This window comes from Falco peregrinus, chromosome 21, assembly GCF_023634155.1.
Source record: "Falco peregrinus isolate bFalPer1 chromosome 21, bFalPer1.pri, whole genome shotgun sequence".
Classification (NCBI taxonomy): Eukaryota; Metazoa; Chordata; class Aves; order Falconiformes; family Falconidae; genus Falco; species Falco peregrinus.
The window spans coordinates 354,409-379,588 of NC_073742.1; the positions used below are offsets into that span (position 1 = coordinate 354,409).

At 47.8% G+C, this 25,180-nt stretch overlaps 3 pseudogenes; all 3 read left to right on the plus strand.

Annotated features, from left to right (window-relative positions):
- The first annotated feature begins 3,374 nt into the window (after positions 1-3,374).
- LOC129782935 (NADH-ubiquinone oxidoreductase chain 2-like) lies at positions 3,375-4,415 on the plus strand (annotated as a pseudogene).
- Positions 4,416-11,192: 6,777 nt separating this feature from the next.
- On the plus strand, positions 11,193-12,233 carry LOC129782940 (NADH-ubiquinone oxidoreductase chain 2-like; annotated as a pseudogene).
- Positions 12,234-22,592: 10,359 nt separating this feature from the next.
- On the plus strand, positions 22,593-23,633 carry LOC129782949 (NADH-ubiquinone oxidoreductase chain 2-like; annotated as a pseudogene).
- The last annotated feature ends 1,547 nt before the right edge of the window (positions 23,634-25,180 follow it).

Here is a 25,180-nt window from a genome sequence, read left to right on the forward strand (position 1 = left end):
CCCTAAGACTATAGGCACCCAAACAGCCAACGAAACCAACAAAACCAACGAAACCACGTCCCCGTAGCTTACAATCCAAAGCGTGGCACTGAAGATGCCAAGATGGCGTCCAATATGAAAGCCGAGGACAAAAGACTTAGCCCTAACCTTACGGTTGGCTCCTGCTAGACCTAGACGTGCAAGTATCTGCGGCCCAGTGTAAATGCCCTAGGCCTCCTGCTAAGACCGAAGGAGCAGGCATCAGGCACACGCTACCAACTGTAGCCCAAGACGCCTTGCTCAGCCACACCCCCACGGGCACTCAGCAGTAATTAACAGTAAGCAAGAAGCGCAAGCTTGACTTAGTCACGGCAGCCTTCAGGGTTGGTAAATCTCGTGCCAGCCGCCGCGGTCACACCAGAAACCCAAGCCAACAGTCACACGGCGTAGAGAGCGGACCAGAGCCTGTCAGAATAACTAGGAAACCGAAACACAACTAAGCTGTCGTAAGCCCGAGATACCCCTAAGGCCAACCGAAAGATGATCCTAGTAAACCTGACTGCGGCCAATGAAGAGACGGGACGCAGCTTGATGCAAGCAAATGTCAATGCGTTGTGCAGAAGCACGAGGTCTTATACGCTTGCAGAAGCTGCGCGTTTTAAACCAATTGCTTCTTGAGGCTAAGCCTTGCATACTAGGCAATCCCTGATTGGTGGTTAACTACCGGCACTTAACAGCAAGGTGTTACCTTTCCTTGGCGCCATCCGTCTCCCACTCCCCTGTGCTCTGTAAACATGCCCCATCATGTTGTTAATTGTTGTCTAGACAAGCTCGAGCACACTCCCCTCAGCTGACCCATTGCCACGCGTGGTCCTAGTTTCCAGCCCGCTCCTGCACCTCCCCCTTCCTGTTGCACAAAAGAACCTTTGAAAGTGAACGAGGAAAAACAAGGCCTAAGCAACAGAACAAATAAAAAACCAACTAAGACATATTATCACTGTCAAAATAACCCACTGCCTTTGTTCCGTACAATTCTACAATTTCCCCTTTTTGTTTTTGAACAGCTAGTACCAGGTTTGCCATGTTCCGCAGGGCCCTTGCAAACATGACAGCAACCAAGGTAATAGCAAACAAACAATACTGCCAATCGAGGGAATGGATGCCAGAAAAGGCTGAAATTTTCTCAGATTTTGATAACATGTTGCTGCAGTGGGGCGCCTAAAATCCACGCAGCACATACCATCAAAATCCTCACAGCCACGTCCTTGAACCAACAACAAAAAGCAGCGGCAATTTTGACTCACATGCTTAACTGCCTACCAAACAAGGTGATTTAACTCTTTAATGCTTTCCCTGCTGTTACTCTGCATAAGAGAAGAACCGCTGCGACACGTTCCCATCCTAGCCTCCTACTACATTAGCATCTACAGAAAGACAATGCTCGACATGCAAAGTGTAAACAACATCACCTTCTTTTGGATTAAGGTTATACGTAGGCGGAAGGGCACACCAAACAAGAACCGTTTCCGTCAAAAAGTTCGAAACATAGCATGCCTTCTCTGAACATACCTCTGGGGTCATCCCCTTCATTCCCTCCTTTTGATGCAAAGAGAGACACTTTACCCTAACAGAGAAGCCCCTGTTTACATCTCTGAGCCAGGACACAAGCCGCAGCTGTGCGCGCCACCAGGCTCAGGGCAGAAACCACTCCTGTAGTTACCTAACTAGATATCTCGACAAGCGTGCAGACACCTATTAAACACTAAACAACCATGTTTATCGTTCCTGTTCTCCTTCATAATACCTAGTTGTTCTCTCATTATGAATCCTCCCTTCCCCTTATCAGTGTCAATGGAATCATCGTTCCATGGACAATGAGTCGTCCCGTTCCCCCGCTTGGTCCGAGAGTATTACCTCTGTTCAGTGGCTTGATCCAGGGTGATAGTGCTCGTTCTAGGCGCTGTAAAAAGCGAAATCTATATCCTATGTCCTGATTTTGGGTAGCTAACATTAATGCAAAACAGTCATCCTCACACAGTTTTTATTTCATTCTGTAGCGTCGGTGTCGGTATCAGCTGCCTGCGGTAAAGGTTCACGGAATGGTCTGACATTCTTCGCTGGGATCCATCTAGGTCCTTTTTCTGTAGAGACACAAGCATAACCTTTTCCCCGTGTAACAAGAGGATATGGTCCCATAATTTTACCTGTTTCTGCATCTCGGACCGATACCGGGCCTTTAACCCGTGCCTCGACGAAGGTAGCTGCAGTGAAACGTCGACCTATCGGTGGGCCGTTATCTATTCAAGAACAATTCAAAAAATTAAAAACATACAACGCTTTCTGTAACCATTCCTCGGGAATAGCCATGCCCATTCCCCCTTTTTGTTGTTGTCATAAACGTTTCAGAGACCGATGAGACCCTTCAATGAGAGATCGACCGGTGGGGGAATGAGCAATGCCGGTAATATGAGTTCTACCCCATAGGGCAAAAGAGGTTTTTACAGTTGTTGAAACGTAAAGATAACGACAGATAACGGTCCAGCTTAAGGGGATACCTAAAGCAGCAAAAGCACGCATTAATTGTCTACGAACAGCTCGTGCCTTTTCTCCTGCGTGACACGAGGCAACCAAGGCACCTGAAAATGTATCAATGGAAGAGTGGATATATTTAAGGCTACCAAATTCAGAATCATGCGTGACATCTGTTTGCCCTAACGGTAGGCTTTGTAATCCTCTAGGGTTAACTCCTGCAGCAACTGATGGGAAAGAATGTTTTTGACAATCGGGACAGACAGCAATAATACTTGATGCTTGTTGAGCAGCAAGGCCAAACTGTCGCTTAAGAGCTCCGGCGTTTCGATGGAAAAAAAGAGTGACTTCGCTTAGCTTGTGCAATACGGTCTGGCAGTACTTGAACTGGTCACGGCAATAGGTCAGCTCGTCGATTGCCTTCTGCAAGAAAACCAGGTAGCGAGGTATGAGACCTAATATGCATAACAAAATAAGGCGCAGATCGAGAGTCCAAAAGGAAAATAAGTTCCTGTAACAGGGTAAAGGGTTGTGAATGCGAAACACTCCGCAGCACAGAAGCTTCAGCTCGTGGAACAATACCTGCAACATAAGCAGAATCAGTAACAAGGTGGAGCGGTACATTCCATTCTCGGAAAACACGAACAACTGCATTCAGTTCTCCTGTTTGAGGTGAACCGGAGACCGTCTCTATGTCCGAATCCCATTGTCTCCGTTGAAAACCTTAGGAAGACAGGAATTGAACCTGCACAGAAGAGATCAAAGCGCTCCATACTCCCCTTATATTACTTCCCAGTAGGGTCAGCTAAACAAAAGCTATCGGGCCCATACCCCGAAAATGATGGTTTAACCTCTTCCTCTACTAAATGAGCCCCGTCACAAAACTAACGTTCTCCTTAAGCCTTCTACTAGGAACAACCATCACAATTTCAAGCAACCACGGACTGCTAGCCTGGCCTGGCCTAGAAATCAACACCCTTGCCATTATCCCCTTCCTTTCAAAATCACACCACCCTCGAGCTATGGAAGCTGCAATCAAATACTTTCTCGTCCAAGCAACCGCCTCCGCATTAATCCTCTTCTCAAGCACAATCAACGCACAGTTCACCGGACAATGAGACATTCCGCGACTAAGCCACCCAACAGCCTCCCTACTACTAACTACAGCAGTCGCAATAAAACTAGGCCTAGTACCCTTTCACTTCTGATGTCCAGAGGTCATACGAGGCTCACCTATAACCACTGCCCTACTCGTCTCTACATGAATAAAACTCCCCCCACTCACTCTTCTTTTCTTAACTGCCCCCTCACTGAACCCACTCCTACTGACAACCGTGGCCATTGCATCCGCAGCCATCGGAGGGCCAACAGGACTCAACCAAACACAAATCCGAAAAGTCCTAGCTTTCTCATCGATCGCCCACCTAGGCTGAATAACCATCATCCTCATATACAACCCCAAGCTAACATTAATAACCTTCTACCTATACTCCTTAAGAACCGCCTCCATTTTCTTAGCCCTCAACACAACCAACTCCTCAAAACTATCCACAATAATAACCTCCTGAACAAAAATACCATCACTAAACGCATCCTTGACGCTAGCACTACTATCCCTAGCCGGCCTGCCCCCACTCACTGGCTTTTTACCAAAATGACTCATTATCCAGGAACTAACTAAGCAAGAGATATCAACCGCAGCCATAATTATTTCAATACTCTCCCTACTAGGTTTATTTTTCTACCTACGCCTTGCATATTGCTCCACAATCACACTCCCACCAAACACTACAAGCTTCATAAAACAATGATACAATAACAAATCCACAGGCACACCAATTGCTACCTTAATTTCTCTGTCAGTCCTCCTTCTCCCCCCTTCTCCCGCAATCCTGACCGTTACCTAAGAAACTTAGGATCCCCTGCCTACCAAACCGAAGGCCTTCAAAGCCTTAACTAAGAGTTAAATCCTCTTAGTTTCTGCCACCACCACTAAGGCCCGCAGGACACTAAACCTGCACCATCTAAATGCAACGCAGATACTCTAATGCAGCTAGGGCCTCCACGATAAGCCTAGACAGACGGGCCTCGATCCCATAAACTTCTAATTAACAGCTAGACGCTCAAACCAACGAGCTTCTGTCTACCAGACTCCGGCACACTCTCAGCGTACATCAATGAGTTTGCAACTCAACATGAACTTCACCACAGAGTCGATAAGAAGAGGAATTCAACCTCTGTAAAAAGGACTACAGCCTAACGCCTAAACACTCAGCCATCTGACCCGTGACCTTCATCAACCGATGACTAGTTTCAACAAACCACAATGACATCGGCACCCTATAGCTACTCTTCGGAGCATGGGCAGGCATAGCCGAGTACCGCCCTCAGCCTCCTTATTCGAGCAGAACTTGGCCAACCAGGAACTCTCCTAGGAGACGACCAAATCTACAATGTCATCATCACCGCCCATGCCTTCGTAAGAATCTTCTTCACAGTTATAGCCATTATAATCGAAGGGTTTGGAAACTGACTAGTCCCCCTTATAATTGGAGCCCCAGACATAGCATTCCCCCGCATAAACAACATCAGTTTCTGAACTACTTCCTCCGTCCTTCCTACTGCTCCTAGCGTCCTCCACAGTAGAAGCTGGAGTCGGAACAGGATGAACCATATACCCGCCCCTAGCAGGCAACCTAGCCCATGCTGGCGCCTCAGTAGACCTAGCCATCTTCTCCCTACACCTCGCAGGTGTGTCTTCCATCTTAGGGGCCATCAACTTTAACACAACAGCCATTAACATAACCCCCCCTGCCTTATCGCAATATCCAACTCCCCTATTCGTATGATCCGTACTCCTATTGCCCTCACTTCCAGTCCTGGCCGCCGGCATCACCATACTACTGACCGACCGAAACCTAAACACTACATTCTTTGACCCCGCTGGAGGGGGAGACCCCATTCTCTACCAGCACCTGTTCTGATTCTTTGGCCACCAGGAAGTTTACATCTTAATCCTTCCCGGCTTTGGAATCATCTCACATGTTGTAACGTATTACGCAGGCAAAAAAGAACCATTCGGCTACATAGGAATAGTCTGAGCTATACTATCGATTGGATTCCTGGGCTTTGTCGTATGAGCCCACCACATATTCACTGTAGGAATAGACGTAGACAGCCGAGCATACTTCATCTCCGCCACTATAATCATCGCCATCCCATCCGGCATTCAGGTATTCAGCTGACTAGCCACACCACACGGAGGCACCATCAAATGAGATCCACCGATACTGTGAGCCTTGGGCTTCATCTTCCTCTTCACACTTGCCAATGAGGTGTCGGTGGAATTGGTGGTCAGCCTTGATTACTGCGTAATCCATCCCGTGGATCTAAAAAGAATTTTATATATATATAATATTGTACGCACATACATACATATATATATTATATAGGGCCAGGTAGGACAGGCCACCGCTTCTGTCTCGTGCCCTAAGTAACTGCCTACTGCCAGTATTGGCACTGACTCACCAGCGGTCAGCTACAAGCACTTCTGCTCTTCAGCAGAGCACAAGCATTCCTCTGCTTTGAGAAGAGAGCATTGTGCTCATGAAACATTGAAAAGACTGACTTCTATGCCTCTCCAGCTATAACCAAGAGAATCCTTCCTTCTCCGCACCAAAAAAATTAATGCTGACTTTTCAAGGATGCTATGGATGAGGTTCATAACCAAGGGGTGTCATCCACCTGGCCACACAATTTGTCTCCTGCAAGTTCGATTAAGCATGCCAAGACATCCTATGGATGTGACAAACACCTCATCACCTCTGCTCTGTTGCCCCTTCTTCCCCCAGTTTCTTACTGGAACTAGTAACTCCAGCTCACCAGTTCCTTGAGCATGGCTTCAATCGGTTCCTGAGCCACATGCACATCTTCTGTAGGTCCTTCCAAAGTGATGTTATCCTGTGGCGAGCAGCCTCACAGTTTGCCCTCTTGCCTGTGATAACAATTGTCGCCGAGTTGCTGTTCTTTGCTGGGAGATCAATTTTGGTGTTGCTTTCTTTACGGATCTGCCACAAAGGGAAAAAAAAAAAAAATCATCTCAGAAGCGTCCCATGTCAGAAGAAAAACCCTCGCAGGCTATATTGGACACCACCAATGGGCAGGAGAGAGCATCCAGTGGGATTTTGCTGCAGGCAGTGATCATCACGAGCACTTGAGTTAGGAGCAATATCTCACCTTCTTGATGTTGGCACCTCCTTTCCCTACGATGTTCTTGTGGAACTGTTTGCAGATGGGGACAGAAATAGAAAAGCTGTTTTCAACCTAAGGGAGAAAGGAAGGGAGAACTGAAGATTACACTGTCGTGGCAAGGGAGGCCCGACTTCAGGAACTCTGATAAACGAGCTTTTGAAAAGAGGCTTAGACCCAAGGAAGTTCTCTATACGAGGGACTTGTAAGACTAAACAAAGGCAAGGACGTTCCCCTATAGCCTTCCCATAACAGGTACTACCCCCTGCCTCCATTCAGCCAAAACAGCGTCGACAGCTCCCTCCTCTTGAGGTGTTTTAGCTCTACCCAAGCCAGTAGAGCTCTGCTTTGCCCCAGGGTTATCCAGGCACGTAGGAGGGAAGTGCAGGCAGAAGACCTCCTTACCAGGTCTGCCACCGTCTTTTGCATGTACTCGGTGCACTTCTCCACCTCGTTTTTGGGACCTCGGAGTTGGACGATGTCACTCTTGTGTGCAGGGTCTGGGAAGTTGATGATAACCTGCAGGAGCCGTCATTTATAGTTAGCTCAAGCAAAAGCAAGAACCCTTGTGTCAGACACATGCAAAGGTTGGGGGGACCCTACACATGCCCTTTCCCCATTCAGAAAAGGGGAACCGTGTTAGCGGCCTCTGGCTAAAAGAACTATCTTCTCAGACACTTGCGCTACAGAGCCACTAAAGTTACGACTTCTGTGACGACAGGCCTACTACCCATGTAGGAAATAACCCCTCTGGATTCCTCCTCTCCTACCAAGCCTTACCTCTGGGAATTGCTCCCGGATTTCCCAGACCCGCTCAGCCTTCTGCCCAATGACGGTCCGGTGGAATTTCTGCTCAACGATTAGGTCCGCAGCATGTTCATTTTCCTGACGGGAACAGAGGGCACACTGAGTGTTCAGCCGGAGAGCCATCTACTTTGACTTAGCGGTTTGCTGCCCGACGGTTTACTTGCCAGCACTGTCCCTCTTTTCTCCAGACCAAATTCACTCTGCGTTGACAGAGAAGGGCTACCCGAGGGAACAGGGGAAGACATTTGTGAAGAGGAGCTTGCACTTGTCATGAGATCTAAGTGCTCCGTGGGCAAGGGGCACACACTCGCGCCAGAAGGTTACAAGGGAACACGAGAGCCCAAACTCTGCAGTCTCCCAAACATCACGTCCTACCCACTCACCATACGGGAAGCGAGTTCCAGCAGCTCTTTCTTGGCCTGTGGGACCCCCTGTGGGTCTCCTTCAATTCTGATCGGGTTGCTCTTCTCGTTGTCCGGGGGAATGCGCACAGACACCTTGTACAGATCCTTCATCCTGTTCACTTCGAGGCAAGGACTGTGGTGACGCCGTCTGCTAGGCAAAGACCTGGAAGCAAGGCACCTTGATTATCGCTGCTCAGAGGCTGTTGAAGAAGTAAAGCCGCCTCTGGGAAGGGCTCAGTGGGGTAGGGTTGAGCCAGGGGAAATTGCCTCTTCCCCCTGGAGTTCAGCGAGAGCAGGCCTGTGCCACACGAGAGCCTGTCCAAGTAAATACCGTGGCATCTACAGAGCCCATTGTTCCCTTGTCAGAGCGAGGCGTGTTTCTTCCCCAAACAGTATCACATTTAGAGCAGAGGATAATCGTTCCTTTCTACCCCAAACTCTTGGCTGGGGACACGTTGCAGTGCTATCAAACTAGCAGACCGCAACAAGGCTTTAGCGTTGGCCATATTCTACTGCCGGTGCTGTAGCACCTTCCTCCAGAGGCCAGACCACACTGCTCCTCCTCCAGCTGACACCCTCTCCCACAAGCCACAGGGCTATTTAACCCCTTAGCGGGAACCAGCTACACCTGCACATCGTCCATGTCGATCAACCCACTGCCTCTGAGGCAAGGCCACAGCTGCGTGTTATCAATGCTAATCAACCCACCGCCTTCATTCCTCTACAGGGAGAAGCTCACCAAGCACATTTCCACCACCCACAACTGGCTGCTAAAATGTCATTCGCACAGAGCAACGTGTGGAAAAAAAAAAAAAAAAAAAAAATCCTCCAGGACACATCAAAGTAATTCCACTACTGTTCAGGCTCCCAAGGTACTTTCACCCGTTAAAGCCATCGCAAGGCCTGACGGCCCATTTCTCTCCTTGTACCACCACCACTCCAGAAAAGCAGAGGAAATGTGATGGAGACAGCACACTGGGTGAGCTACAGAGCCCCTGATACCATCTCCTAAACACGAAGAGTGTGAGCATGGGAAGGACTAGAAAGGCACTCCACTTACCGTTTAGCTGCTTTCTTGCCAATGAGGTGTCGGTGGAATTGGTGGTCAGCCTTGATTATTGCGTAATCCGTCCCGTGGATCTAAAAAGAATTATATTTTTTATATCTATCTATCTATGTATGTATGTACATTATTTTATATTATAATATATAGGGCCAGGTAGGACAGGCCACCGCTTCTGTCTCGTGCCCTAAGTAACTGCCTACTGCCAGTATTGGCACTGACTCACCAGCGGTCAGCTACAAGCACTTCTGCTCTTCAGCAGAGCACAAGCATTCCTCTGCTTTGAGAAGAGAGCATTGTGCTCATGAAACATTGAAAAGACTGACTTCTATGCCTCTCCAGCTATAACCAAGAGAATCCTTCCTTCCCCGCACCAAAAAAATTAATGCTGACTTTTCAAGGATGCTATGGATGAGGTTCATAACCAAGGGGTGTCATCCACCTGGCCACACAATTTGTCTCCTGCAAGTTCGATTAAGCATGCCAAGACATCCTATGGATGTGACAAACACCTCATCACCTCTGCTCTGTTGCCCCTTCTTCCCCCAGCTCCTGTTCTCCTTCATAATACCTAGTTGTTCTCTCATTATGAATCCTCCCTTCCCCTTATCAGTGTCAATGGAATCATCGTTCCATGGACAATGAGTCATCCCGTTCCCCCGCTTGGTCCGAGAGTATTACCTCTGTTCAGTGGCTTGATCCAGGGTGATAGTGCTCGTTCTAGGCGCTGTAAAAAGCGAAATCTATATCCTATGTCCTGATTTTGGGTAGCTAACATTAATGCAAAACAGTCATCCTCACACAGTTTTTATTTCATTCTGTAGCGTCGGTGTCGGTATCAGCTGCCTGCGGTAAAGGTTCACGGAAAGGTCTGACATTCTTCGCTGGGATCCATCTAGGTCCTTTTTCTGTAGAGACACAAGCATAACCTTTTCCCCGTGTAACAAGAGGATATGGTCCCATAATTTTACCTGTTTCTGCATCTCGGACCGATACCGGGCCTTTAACCCGTGCCTCGACGGAGGTAGCTGCAGTGAAACGTCGACCTATCGGTGGGTCGTTATCTATTCAAGAACAATTCAAAAAATTAAAAACATACAACGCTTTCTGTAACCGTTCCTCGGGAATAGCCATGCCCATTCCCCCTTTTTGTTGTTGTCATAAACGTTTCAGAGACCGACGAGACCCTTCAATGAGAGATCGACCGGTGGGGGAATGAGCAATGCCGGTAATATGAGTTCTACCCCATAGGGCAAAAGAGGTTTTTACAGTTGTTGAAACGTAAAGATAACGACAGATAACGGTCCAGCTTAAGGGGATACCTAAAGCAGCAAAAGCACGCATTAAATGTCTACGAACAGCTCGTGCCTTTTCTCCTGTGTGACACGAGGCAACCAAGGCACCTGAAAATGTATCAATGGAAGAGTGGATATATTTAAGGCTACCAAATTCAGAATCATGCGTGACATCTGTTTGCCCTAACGGTAGGCTTTGTAATCCTCTAGGATTAACTCCTGCAGCAACTGATGGGAAAGAATGTTTTTGACAATCGGGACAGACAGCAATAATACTTGATGCTTGTTGAGCAGACAGGCCAAACTGTCGCTTAAGAGCTCCAGCGTTTCGATGGAAAAAAAGAGTGACTTCGCTTAGCTTGAGCCATACGGTCTGGCAGTACTTGAACTGGTCACGGCAATAGGTCAGCTCGTCGATTGCCTTCTGCAAGAAAACCAGGTAGCGAGGTATGAGACCTAATATGCATAACAAAATAAGGCGCAGATCGAGAGTCCAAAAGGAAAATAAGTTCCTGTAACAGGGTAAAGGGTTGTGAATGCGAAACACTCCGCAGCACAGAAGCTTCAGCTTGTGGAACAATACCTGCAACATAAGCAGAATCAGTAACAAGGTGGAGCGGTACATTCCATTCTCGGAAAACACGAACAACTGCATTCAGTTCTCCTGTTTGAGGTGAACCGGAGACCGTCTCTATGTCCGAATCCCATTGCCTCCGTTGAAAACCTTAGGAAGACAGGAATTGAACCTGCACAGAAGAGATCAAAGCGCTCCATACTCCCCTTATATTACTTCCCAGTAGGGTCAGCTAAACAAAAGCTATCGGGCCCATACCCCGAAAATGATGGTTTAACCTCTTCCTCTACTAAATGAGCCCCGTCACAAAACTAACGTTCTCCTTAAGCCTTCTACTAGGAACAACCATCACAATTTCAAGCAACCACTGACTGCTAGCCTGGCCTGGCCTAGAAATCAACACCCTTGCCATTATCCCCTTCCTTTCAAAATCACACCACCCTCGAGCTATGGAAGCTGCAATCAAATACTTTCTCGTCCAAGCAACCGCCTCCGCATTAATCCTCTTCTCAAGCACAATCAACGCACAGTTCACCGGACAATGAGACATTCCGCGACTAAGCCACCCAACAGCCTCCCTACTACTAACTACAGCAGTCGCAATAAAACTAGGCCTAGTACCCTTTCACTTCTGATGTCCAGAGGTCATACGAGGCTCACCTATAACCACTGCCCTACTCGTCTCTACATGAATAAAACTCCCCCCACTCACTCTTCTTTTCTTAACTGCCCCCTCACTGAACCCACTCCTACTGACAACCGTGGCCATTGCATCCGCAGCCATCGGAGGGCCAACAGGACTCAACCAAACACAAATCCGAAAAGTCCTAGCTTTCTCATCGATCGCCCACCTAGGCTGAATAACCATCATCCTCATATACAACCCCAAGCTAACATTAATAACCTTCTACCTATACTCCTTAAGAACCGCCTCCATTTTCTTAGCCCTCAACACAACCAACTCCTCAAAACTATCCACAATAATAACCTCCTGAACAAAAATACCATCACTAAACGCATCCTTGACGCTAGCACTACTATCCCTAGCCGGCCTGCCCCCACTCACTGGCTTTTTACCAAAATGACTCATTATCCAGGAACTAACTAAGCAAGAGATATCAACCGCAGCCATAATTATTTCAATACTCTCCCTACTAGGTTTATTTTTCTACCTACGCCTTGCATATTGCTCCACAATCACACTCCCACCAAACACTACAAGCTTCATAAAACAATGATACAATAACAAATCCACAGGCACACCAATTGCTACCTTAATTTCTCTGTCAGTCCTCCTTCTCCCCCCTTCTCCCGCAATCCTGACCGTTACCTAAGAAACTTAGGATCCCCTGCCTACCAAACCGAAGGCCTTCAAAGCCTTAACTAAGAGTTAAATCCTCTTAGTTTCTGCCACCACCACTAAGGCCCGCAGGACACTAAACCTGCACCATCTAAATGCAACGCAGATACTCTAATGCAGCTAGGGCCTCCACGATAAGCCTAGACAGACGGGCCTCGATCCCATAAACTTCTAATTAACAGCTAGACGCTCAAACCAACGAGCTTCTGTCTACCAGACTCCGGCACACTCTCAGCGTACATCAATGAGTTTGCAACTCAACATGAACTTCACCACAGAGTCGATAAGAAGAGGAATTCAACCTCTGTAAAAAGGACTACAGCCTAACGCCTAAACACTCAGCCATCTGACCCGTGACCTTCATCAACCGATGACTAGTTTCAACAAACCACAATGACATCGGCACCCTATAGCTACTCTTCGGAGCATGGGCAGGCATAGCCGAGTACCGCCCTCAGCCTCCTTATTCGAGCAGAACTTGGCCAACCAGGAACTCTCCTAGGAGACGACCAAATCTACAATGTCATCATCACCGCCCATGCCTTCGTAAGAATCTTCTTCACAGTTATAGCCATTATAATCGAAGGGTTTGGAAACTGACTAGTCCCCCTTATAATTGGAGCCCCAGACATAGCATTCCCCCGCATAAACAACATCAGTTTCTGAACTACTTCCTCCGTCCTTCCTACTGCTCCTAGCGTCCTCCACAGTAGAAGCTGGAGTCGGAACAGGATGAACCATATACCCGCCCCTAGCAGGCAACCTAGCCCATGCTGGCGCCTCAGTAGACCTAGCCATCTTCTCCCTACACCTCGCAGGTGTGTCTTCCATCTTAGGGGCCATCAACTTTAACACAACAGCCATTAACATAACCCCCCCTGCCTTATCGCAATATCCAACTCCCCTATTCGTATGATCCGTACTCCTATTGCCCTCACTTCCAGTCCTGGCCGCCGGCATCACCATACTACTGACCGACCGAAACCTAAACACTACATTCTTTGACCCCGCTGGAGGGGGAGACCCCATTCTCTACCAGCACCTGTTCTGATTCTTTGGCCACCAGGAAGTTTACATCTTAATCCTTCCCGGCTTTGGAATCATCTCACATGTTGTAACGTATTACGCAGGCAAAAAAGAACCATTCGGCTACATAGGAATAGTCTGAGCTATACTATCGATTGGATTCCTGGGCTTTGTCGTATGAGCCCACCACATATTCACTGTAGGAATAGACGTAGACAGCCGAGCATACTTCATCTCCGCCACTATAATCATCGCCATCCCATCCGGCATTCAGGTATTCAGCTGACTAGCCACACCACACGGAGGCACCATCAAATGAGATCCACCGATACTGTGAGCCTTGGGCTTCATCTTCCTCTTCACACTTGCCAATGAGGTGTCGGTGGAATTGGTGGTCAGCCTTGATTACTGCGTAATCCATCCCGTGGATCTAAAAAGAATTTTATATATATATAATATTGTACGCACATACATACATATATATATTATATAGGGCCAGGTAGGACAGGCCACCGCTTCTGTCTCGTGCCCTAAGTAACTGCCTACTGCCAGTATTGGCACTGACTCACCAGCGGTCAGCTACAAGCACTTCTGCTCTTCAGCAGAGCACAAGCATTCCTCTGCTTTGAGAAGAGAGCATTGTGCTCATGAAACATTGAAAAGACTGACTTCTATGCCTCTCCAGCTATAACCAAGAGAATCCTTCCTTCTCCGCACCAAAAAAATTAATGCTGACTTTTCAAGGATGCTATGGATGAGGTTCATAACCAAGGGGCGTCATCCACCTGGCCACACAATTTGTCTCCTGCAAGTTCGATTAAGCATGCCAAGACATCCTATGGATGTGACAAACACCTCATCACCTCTGCTCTGTTGCCCCTTCTTCCCCCAGTTTCTTACTGGAACTAGTAACTCCAGCTCACCAGTTCCTTGAGCATGGCTTCAATCTGTTCCTGAGCCACATGCACATCTTCTGTAGGTCCTTCCAAAGTGATGTTTTCCTGTGGCGAGCAGCCTCACAGTTTGCCCTCTTGCCTGTGATAACAATTGTCGCCCAGTTGCTGTTCTTTGCTGGGAGATCAATTTTGGTGTTGCTTTCTTTACGGATCTGCCACAAAGGGAAAAAAAAAAAAAATCATCTCAGAAGCGTCCCATGTCAGAAGAAAAACCCTCGCAGGCTATATTGGACACCACCAATGGGCAGGAGAGAGCATCCAGTGGGATTTTGCTGCAGGCAGTGATCATCACGAGCACTTGAGTTAGGAGCAATATCTCACCTTCTTGATGTTGGCACCTCCTTTCCCTACGATGTTCTTGTGGAACTGTTTGCAGATGGGGACAGAAATAGAAAAGCTGTTTTCAACCTAAGGGAGAAACGAAGGGAGAACTGAAGATTACACTGTCGTGGCAAGGGAGGCCCGACTTCAGGAACTCTGATAAACGAGCTTTTGAAAAGAGGCTTAGACCCAAGGAAGTTCTCTATACGAGGGACTTGTAAGACTAAACAAAGGCAAGGACGTTCCCCTATAGCCTTCCCATAACAGGTACTACCCCCTGCCTCCATTCAGCCAAAAGAGCGTCGACAGCTCCCTCCTCTTGAGGTGTTTTAGCTCTACCCAAGCCAGTAGAGCTCTGCTTTGCCCCAGGGTTATCCAGGCACGTAGGAGGGAAGTGCAGGCAGAAGACCTCCTTACCAGGTCTGCCACCGTCTTTTGCATGTACTCGGTGCACTTCTCCACCTCGTTTTTGGGACCTCGGAGTTGGACGATGTCACTCTTGTGTGCGGGGTCTGGGAAGTTGATGATAACCTGCAGGAGCGGTCATTTATAGTTAGCTCAAGCAAAAGCAAGAACCCTTGTGTCAGACACATGCAAAGGTTGGGGGGACCCTACACATGCCCTTTTCCCATTCAGAAAAGGGGAACTGTGTTAGCGGCCTCTGGCTAAAAGAACTATCTTCTCAGACACTTGCGCTACAGAGCCACTAAAGTTACGACTTCTGTGACGACAGGCCTACTACCCATGTAGGAAATAACCCCTCTGGATTCCTCCTCTCCTACCAAGCCTTACCTCTGGGAATTGCTCCCGGATTTCCCAGATCCGCTCAGCCTTCTGCCCAGTGATGGTCCGGTGGAATTTCTGCTCAACGATTAGGTCCGCAGCATGTTCATTTTCCTGATGGGAACAGAGGGCACACTGAGTGTTCAGCCGGAGAGCCATCTACTTTGACTTAGCGGTTTGCTGCCCGACGGTTTACTTGCCAGCACTGTCCCTCTTTTCTCCAGACCAAATTCACTCTGCGTTGACAGAGAAGGGCTACCCGAGGGAACAGGGGAAGACATTTGTGAAGAGGAACTTGCACTTGTCCTGAGATCCAAGTGCTCCGTGGGCAAGGGGCACACACTCGCACCAGAAGGTTACAAGGGAACACGAGAGCCCAAACTCTGCAGTCTCCCAAACATCACATCCTACCCACTCACCATACGGGAAGCGAATTCCAGCAGCTCTTTCTTGGCCTCTGGGACCCCCTTTGGGTCTCCTTCCATTCTGATCGGGTTGCTCTTCTCGTTGTCCGGGGGAATGCGCACAGACACCTTGTACAGATCCTTCATCCTGTTCACTTCGGGGCAAGGACTGTGGTGACGCCGTCTGCTAGGCAAAGACCTGGAAGCAAGGCACCTTGATTATCGCTGCTCAGAGGCTGTTGAAGAAGTAAAGCCGCCTCTGGGAAGGGCTCAGTGGGGTAGGGTTGAGCCAGGGGAAATTGCCTCTTCCCCCTGGAGTTCAGCGAGAGCAGGCCTGTGCCACACGAGAGCCTGTCCAAGTAAATACCGTGGCATCTACAGAGCCCATTGTTCCCTTGTCAGAGCCAGGCGTGTTTCTTCCCCAAACAGTATCACATTTAGAGCAGAGGATAATCGTTCCTTTCTACCCCAAACTCTTGGCTGGGGACACGTTGCAGTGCTATCAAACTAGCAGACCGCAACAAGGCTTTAGCGTTGGCCATATTCTACTGCCGGTGCTGTAGCACCTTCCTCCAGAGGCCAGACCACACTGGTCCTCCTCCAGCTGACACCCTCTCCCACAAGCCACAGGGCTATTTAACCCCTTAGCGGGAACCAGCTACACCTGCACATCGTCCATGTCAATCAACCCACTGCCTCTGAGGCAAGGCCACAGCTGCGTGTTATCAATGCTAATCAACCCACCGCCTTCATTCCTCTACAGGGAGAAGCTCACCAAGCACATTTCCACCACCCACAACTGGCTGCTAAAATGTCATTCGCACAGAGCAACGTGTGGAAAAAAAAAAAAAAAAAAAAAATCCTCCAGGACACATCAAAGTAATTCCACTACTGTTCAGGCTCCCAAGGTACTTTCACCCGTTAAAGCCATCGCAAGGCCTGACGGCCCATTTCTCTCCTTGTACCACCACCACTCCAGAAAAGCAGAGGAAATGTGATGGAGACAGCACACTGGGTGAGCTACAGAGCCCCTGATACCATCTCCTAAACACGAAGAGTGTGAGCATGGGAAGGACTAGAAAGGCACTCCACTTACCGTTTAGCTGCTTTCTTGCCAATGAGGTGTCGGTGGAATTGGTGGTCAGCCTTGATTATTGCGTAATCCGTCCCGTGGATCTAAAAAGAATTCTATTTTTTATATCTATCTATATATGTATGTATGTACATTATTTTATATTAGAATATATAGGGCCAGGTAGGGCAGGCCACCGCTTCTGTCTCGTGCCCTAAGTAACTGCCTACTGCCAGTATTGGCACTGACTCACCAGCGGTCAGCTACAAGCACTTCTGCTCTTCAGCAGAGCACAAGCATTCCTCTGCTTTGAGAAGAGAGCATTGTGCTCATGAAACATTGAAAAGACTGACTTCTATGCCTCTCCAGCTATAACCAAGAGTATCCTTCCTTCCCCGCACCAAAGAAATTAATGCTGACTTTTCAAGGATGCTATGGATGAGGTTCATAACCAAGGGGCGTCATCCACCTGGCCACACAATTTGTCTCCTGCAAGTTCGATTAAGCATGCCAAGACATCCTATGGATGTGACAAACACCTCATCACCTCTGCTCTGTTGCCCCTTCTTCCCCCAGCTCCTGTTCTCCTTCATAATACCTAGTTGTTCTCTCATTATGAATCCTCCCTTCCCCTTATCAGTGTCAATGGAATCATCGTTCCATGGACAATGAGTCGTCCCGTTCCCCCGCTTGGTCCGAGAGTATTACCTCTGTTCAGTGGCTTGATCCAGGGTGATAGTGCCCATTCTAGGCGCTGTAAAAAGCGAAATCTATATCCTATGTCCTGATTTTGGGTAGCTAACATTAATGCAAAACAGTAATCCTCACACAGTTTTTATTTCATTCTGTAGCGTCGGTGTCGCTATCAGCTGCCTGCGGTAAAGGTTCACGGAAAGGTCTGACATTCTTCGCTGGGATCCATCTAGGTCCTTTTTCTGTAGAGACACAAGCATAACCTTTTCCCCGTGTAACAAGAGGATATGGTCCCATAATTTTACCTGTTTCTGCATCTCGGACCGATACCGGGGCTTTAACCCGTGCCTCGACGGAGGTAGCTGCAGTGAAACGTCGACCTATCGGTGGGCCGTTATCTATTCAAGAACAATTCAAAAAATTAAAAACATACAACGCTTTCTGTAACCGTTCCTCGGGAATAGCCATGCCCATTCCCCCTTTTTGTTGTTGTCATAAACGTTTCAGAGACCGATGAGACCCTTCAATGAGAGATCGACCGGTGGGGGAATGAGCAATGCCGGTAATATGAGTTCTACCCCATAGGGCAAAAGAGGTTTTTACAGTTGTTGAAACGTAAAGATAAAGACCGATAACGGTCCAGCTTAAGGGGATACCTAAAGCAGCAAAAGCACGCATTAAATGTCTACGAACAGCTCGTGCCTTTTCTCCTGTGTGACACGAGGCAACCAAGGCACCTGAAAATGTATCAATGGAAGAGTGGATATATTTAAGGCTACCAAATTCAGAATCCTGCGTGACATCTGTTTGCCCTAACGGTAGGCTTTGTAATCCTCTAGGATTAACTCCTGCAGCAACTGATGGGAAAGAATGTTTTTGACAATCGGGACAGACAGCAATAATACTTGATGCTTGTTGAGCAGCAAGGCCAAACTGTCGCTTAAGAGCTCCAGCGTTTCGATGGAAAAAAAGAGTGACTTCGCTTAGCTTGAGCCATACGGTCTGGCAGTACTTGAACTGGTCACGGCAATAGGTCAGCTCGTCGATTGCCTTCTGCAAGAAAACCAGGTAGCGAGGTATGAGACCTAATATGCATAACAAAATAAGGCGCAGATCAAGAGTCCAAAAGGAAAATAAGTTCCTGTAACAGGGTAAAGGGTTGTGAATGCGAAACACTCCGCAGCACAGAAGCTTCAGCTCGTGGAACAATACCTGCAACATAAGCAGAATCAGTAACAAGGTGGAGCGGTACATTCCATTCTCGGAAAACACGAACGACTGCAATCAGTTCTCCTGTTTGAGGTGAACCGGAGACCGTCTCTATGTCCGAATCCCATTGCCTCCGTTGATCATCCCACCACAGAAGAACAGATTTATGCGATTGGCCCAATCCATCTGTAAACACAGTAAGCGCCGGTAAGGGTTGTTCGCTTCTTCTGGGTTTAACATCAGACGAAAATCAACGTTAAACAGTTTGTGTGAAGGTGGATGGGAAGTTATTCGACCTGTATGTTCTCGCCCGGCACCTCCCCGGGACCTACAGCTTGACAAACTATTGCTGTACAATTCAACCACGAGAACCTCTAACACCTTTACCGCTCAAACCTAGCCTTCTCCTTAACATCTTATCTATCCCATAAACACCACCTACCCAAAACCTCAGCACTAAAATCATATTAACCCAAACCCCCCATACACACACGCCCCTAAGACTATAGGCGCCCAAACAGCCAACGAAACCAACAAAACCAACGAAACCACGTCCCCGTAGCTTACAATCCAAAGCGTGGCACTGAAGATGCCAAGATGGCGTCCAATATGAAAGCCGAGGACAAAAGACTTAGCCCTAACCTTACGGTTGGCTCCTGCTAGACCTAGACGTGCAAGTATCTGCGGCCCAGTGTAAATGCCCTAGGCCTCCTGCTAAGACCGAAGGAGCAGGCATCAGGCACACGCTACCAACTGTAGCCCAAGACGCCTTGCTCAGCCACACCCCCACGGGCACTCAGCAGTAATTAACAGTAAGCAAGAAGCGCAAGCTTGACTTAGTCACGGCAGCCTTCAGGGTTGGTAAATCTCGTGCCAGCCGCCGCGGTCACACCAGAAACCCAAGCCAACAGTCACACGGCGTAGAGAGCGGACCAGAGCCTGTCAGAATAACTAGGAAACCGAAACACAACTAAGCTGTCGCAAGCCCGAGATACCCCTAAGGCCAACCGAAAGATGATCCTAGTAAACCTGACTGCAGCCAATGAAGAGACGGGACGCAGCTTGATGCAAGCAAATGTCAATGCGTTGTGCAGAAGCACGAGGTCTTATACGCTTGCAGAAGCTGCGCGTTTTAAACCAATTGCTTCTTGAGGCTAAGCCTTGCATACTAGGCAATCCCTGATTGGTGGTTAACTACCGGCACTTAACAGCAAGGTGTTACCTTTCCTTGGCGCCATCCGTCTCCCACTCCCCTGTGCTCTGTAAACATGCCCCATCATGTTGTTAATTGTTGTCTAGACAAGCTCGAGCACACTCCCCTCAGCTGACCGATTGCCACGCGTGGTCCTAGTTTCCAGCCCGCTCCTGCACCTCCCCCTTCCTGTTGCACAAAAGAACCTTGGAAAGCGAACGAGGAAAAACAAGGCCTAAGCAACAGAACAAATAAAAAACCAACTAAGACATATTATCACTGTCAAAATAACCCACTGCCTTTGTTCCGTACAATTCTACAATTTCCCCTTTTTGTTTTTGAACAGCTAGTACCAGGTTTGCCATGTTCCGCAGGGCCCTTGCAAACATGACAGCAACCAAGGTAATAGCAAACAAACAATACTGCCAATCGAGGGAATGGATGCCAGAAAAGGCTGAAATTTTCTCAGATTTTGATAACATGTTGCTGCAGTGGGGCGCCTAAAATCCACGCAGCACATACCATCAAAATCCTCACAGCCACGTCCTTGAACCAACAACAAAAAGCAGCGGCAATTTTGACTCACATTCTTAACTGCCTACCAAACAAGGTGATTTAACTCTTTAATGCTTTCCCTGCTGTTACTCTGCATAAGAGAAGAACCGCTGCGACACGTTCCCATCCTAGCCTCCTACTACATTAGCATCTACAGAAAGACAATGCTCGACATGCAAAGTGTAAACAACATCACCTTCTTTTGGATTAAGGTTATACGTAGGCGGAAGGGCACACCAAACAAGAACCGTTTCCGTCAAAAAGTTCGAAACATAGCATGCCTTCTCTGAACATACCTCTGGGGTCATCCCCTTCATTCCCTCCTTTTGATGCAAAGAGAGACACTTTACCCTAACAGAGAAGCCCCTGTTTACATCTCTGAGCCAGGACACAAGCCGCAGCTGTGCGCGCCACCAGGCTCAGGGCAGAAACCACTCCTGTAGTTACCTAACTATATATCTCGACAAGCGTGCAGACACCTATTAAACACTAAACAACCATGTTTATCGTTCCTGTTCTCCTTCATAATACCTAGTTGTTCTCTCATTATGAATCCTCCCTTCCCCTTATCAGTGTCAATGGAATCATCGTTCCATGGACAATGAGTCGTCCCGTTCCCCCGCTTGGTCCGAGAGTATTACCTCTGTTCAGTGGCTTGATCCAGGGTGATAGTGCTCGTTCTAGGCGCTGTAAAAAGCGAAATCTATATCCTATGTCCTGATTTTGGGTAGCTAACATTAATGCAAAACAGTCATCCTCACACAGTTTTTATTTCATTCTGTAGCGTCGGTGTCGGTATCAGCTGCCTGCGGTAAAGGTTCACGGAAAGGTCTGACATTCTTCGCTGGGATCCATCTAGGTCCTTTTTCTGTAGAGACACAAGCATAACCTTTTCCCCGTGTAACAAGAGGATATGGTCCCATAATTTTACCTGTTTCTGCATCTCGGACCGATACCGGGCCTTTAACCCGTGCCTCGACGAAGGTAGCTGCAGTGAAACGTCGACCTATCGGTGGGTCGTTATCTATTCAAGAACAATTCAAAAAATTAAAAACATACAACGCTTTCTGTAACCGTTCCTCGGGAATAGCCATGCCCATTCCCCCTTTTTGTTGTTGTCATAAACGTTTCAGAGACCGATGAGACCCTTCAATGAGAGATCGACCGGTGGGGGAATGAGCAATGCCGGTAATATGAGTTCTACCCCATAGGGCAAAAGAGGTTTTTACAGTTGTTGAAACGTAAAGATAAAGACCGATAACGGTCCAGCTTAAGGGGATACCTAAAGCAGCAAAAGCACGCATTAAATGTCTACGAACAGCTCGTGCCTTTTCTCCTGTGTGACACGAGGCAACCAAGGCACCTGAAAATGTATCAATGGAAGAGTGGATATATTTAAGGCTACCAAATTCAGAATCATGCGTGACATCTGTTTGCCATAACGGTAGGCTTTGTAATCCTCTAGGATTAACTCCTGCAGCAACTGATGGGAAAGAATGTTTTTGACAATCGGGACAGACAGCAATAATACTTGATGCTTGTTGAGCAGACAGGCCAAACTGTCGCTTAAGAGCTCCGGCGTTTCGATGGAAAAAAAGAGTGACTTCGCTTAGCTTGTGCAATACGGTCTGGCAGTACTTGAACTGGTCACGGCAATAGGTCAGCTCGTCGATTGCCTTCTGCAAGAAAACCAGGTAGCGAGGTATGAGACCTAATATGCATAACAAAATAAGGCGCAGATCGAGAGTCCAAAAGGAAAATAAGTTCCTGTAACAGGGTAAAGGGTTGTGAATGCGAAACACTCCGCAGCACAGAAGCTTCAGTTCGTGGAACAATACCTGCAACATAAGCAGAATCAGTAACAAGGTGGAGCGGTACATTCCATTCTCGGAAAACACGAACAACTGCATTCAGTTCTCCTGTTTGAGGTGAACCGGAGACCGTCTCTATGTCCGAATCCCATTGCCTCCGTTGAAAACCTTAGGAAGACAGGAATTGAACCTGCACAGAAGAGATCAAAGCGCTCCATACTCCCCTTATATTACTTCCCAGTAGGGTCAGCTAAACAAAAGCTATCGGGCCCATACCCCGAAAATGATGGTTTAACCTCTTCCTCTACTAAATGAGCCCCGTCACAAAACTAACGTTCTCCTTAAGCCTTCTACTAGGAACAACCATCACAATTTCAAGCAACCACTGACTGCTAGCCTGGCCTGGCCTAGAAATCAACACCCTTGCCATTATCCCCTTCCTTTCAAAATCACACCACCCTCGAGCTATGGAAGCTGCAATCAAATACTTTCTCGTCCAAGCAACCGCCTCCGCATTAATCCTCTTCTCAAGCACAATCAACGCACAGTTCACCGGACAATGAGACATTCCGCGACTAAGCCACCCAACAGCCTCCCTACTACTAACTACAGCAGTCGCAATAAAACTAGGCCTAGTACCCTTTCACTTCTGATGTCCAGAGGTCATACGAGGCTCACCTATAACCACTGCCCTACTCGTCTCTACATGAATAAAACTCCCCCCACTCACTCTTCTTTTCTTAGCTGCCCCCTCACTGAACCCACTCCTACTGACAACCGTGGCCATTGCATCCGCAGCCATCGGAGGGCCAACAGGACTCAACCAAACACAAATCCGAAAAGTCCTAGCTTTCTCATCGATCGCCCACCTAGGCTGAATAACCATCATCCTCATATACAACCCCAAGCTAACATTAATAACCTTCTACCTATACTCCTTAAGAACCGCCTCCATTTTCTTAGCCCTCAACACAACCAACTCCTCAAAACTATCCACAATAATAACCTCCTGAACAAAAATACCATCACTAAACGCATCCTTGACGCTAGCACTACTATCCCTAGCCGGCCTGCCCCCACTCACTGGCTTTTTACCAAAATGACTCATTATCCAGGAACTAACTAAGCAAGAGATATCAACCGCAGCCATAATTATTTCAATACTCTCCCTACTAGGTTTATTTTTCTACCTACGCCTTGCATATTGCTCCACAATCACACTCCCACCAAACACTACAAGCTTCATAAAACAATGATACAATAACAAATCCACAGGCACACCAATTGCTACCTTAATTTCTCTGTCAGTCCTCCTTCTCCCCCCTTCTCCCGCAATCCTGACCGTTACCTAAGAAACTTAGGATCCCCTGCCTACCAAACCGAAGGCCTTCAAAGCCTTAACTAAGAGTTAAATCCTCTTAGTTTCTGCCACCACCACTAAGGCCCGCAGGACACTAAACCTGCACCATCTAAATGCAACGCAGATACTCTAATGCAGCTAGGGCCTCCACGATAAGCCTAGACAGACGGGCCTCGATCCCATAAACTTCTAATTAACAGCTAGACGCTCAAACCAACGAGCTTCTGTCTACCAGACTCCGGCACACTCTCAGCGTACATCAATGAGTTTGCAACTCAACATGAACTTCACCACAGAGTCGATAAGAAGAGGAATTCAACCTCTGTAAAAAGGACTACAGCCTAACGCCTAAACACTCAGCCATCTGACCCGTGACCTTCATCAACCGATGACTAGTTTCAACAAACCACAATGACATCGGCACCCTATAGCTACTCTTCGGAGCATGGGCAGGCATAGCCGAGTACCGCCCTCAGCCTCCTTATTCGAGCAGAACTTGGCCAACCAGGAACTCTCCTAGGAGACGACCAAATCTACAATGTCATCATCACCGCCCATGCCTTCGTAAGAATCTTCTTCACAGTTATAGCCATTATAATCGAAGGGTTTGGAAACTGACTAGTCCCCCTTATAATTGGAGCCCCAGACATAGCATTCCCCCGCATAAACAACATCAGTTTCTGAACTACTTCCTCCGTCCTTCCTACTGCTCCTAGCGTCCTCCACAGTAGAAGCTGGAGTCGGAACAGGATGAACCATATACCCGCCCCTAGCAGGCAACCTAGCCCATGCTGGCGCCTCAGTAGACCTAGCCATCTTCTCCCTACACCTCGCAGGTGTGTCTTCCATCTTAGGGGCCATCAACTTTAACACAACAGCCATTAACATAACCCCCCCTGCCTTATCGCAATATCCAACTCCCCTATTCGTATGATCCGTACTCCTATTGCCCTCACTTCCAGTCCTGGCCGCCGGCATCACCATACTACTGACCGACCGAAACCTAAACACTACATTCTTTGACCCCGCTGGAGGGGGAGACCCCATTCTCTACCAGCACCTGTTCTGATTCTTTGGCCACCAGGAAGTTTACATCTTAATCCTTCCCGGCTTTGGAATCATCTCACATGTTGTAACGTATTACGCAGGCAAAAAAGAACCATTCGGCTACATAGGAATAGTCTGAGCTATACTATCGATTGGATTCCTGGGCTTTGTCGTATGAGCCCACCACATATTCACTGTAGGAATAGACGTAGACAGCCGAGCATACTTCATCTCCGCCACTATAATCATCGCCATCCCATCCGGCATTCAGGTATTCAGCTGACTAGCCACACCACACGGAGGCACCATCAAATGAGATCCACCGATACTGTGAGCCTTGGGCTTCATCTTCCTCTTCACACTTGCCAATGAGGTGTCGGTGGAATTGGTGGTCAGCCTTGATTACTGCGTAATCCATCCCGTGGATCTAAAAAGAATTTTATATATATATAATATTGTACGCACATACATACATATATATATTATATAGGG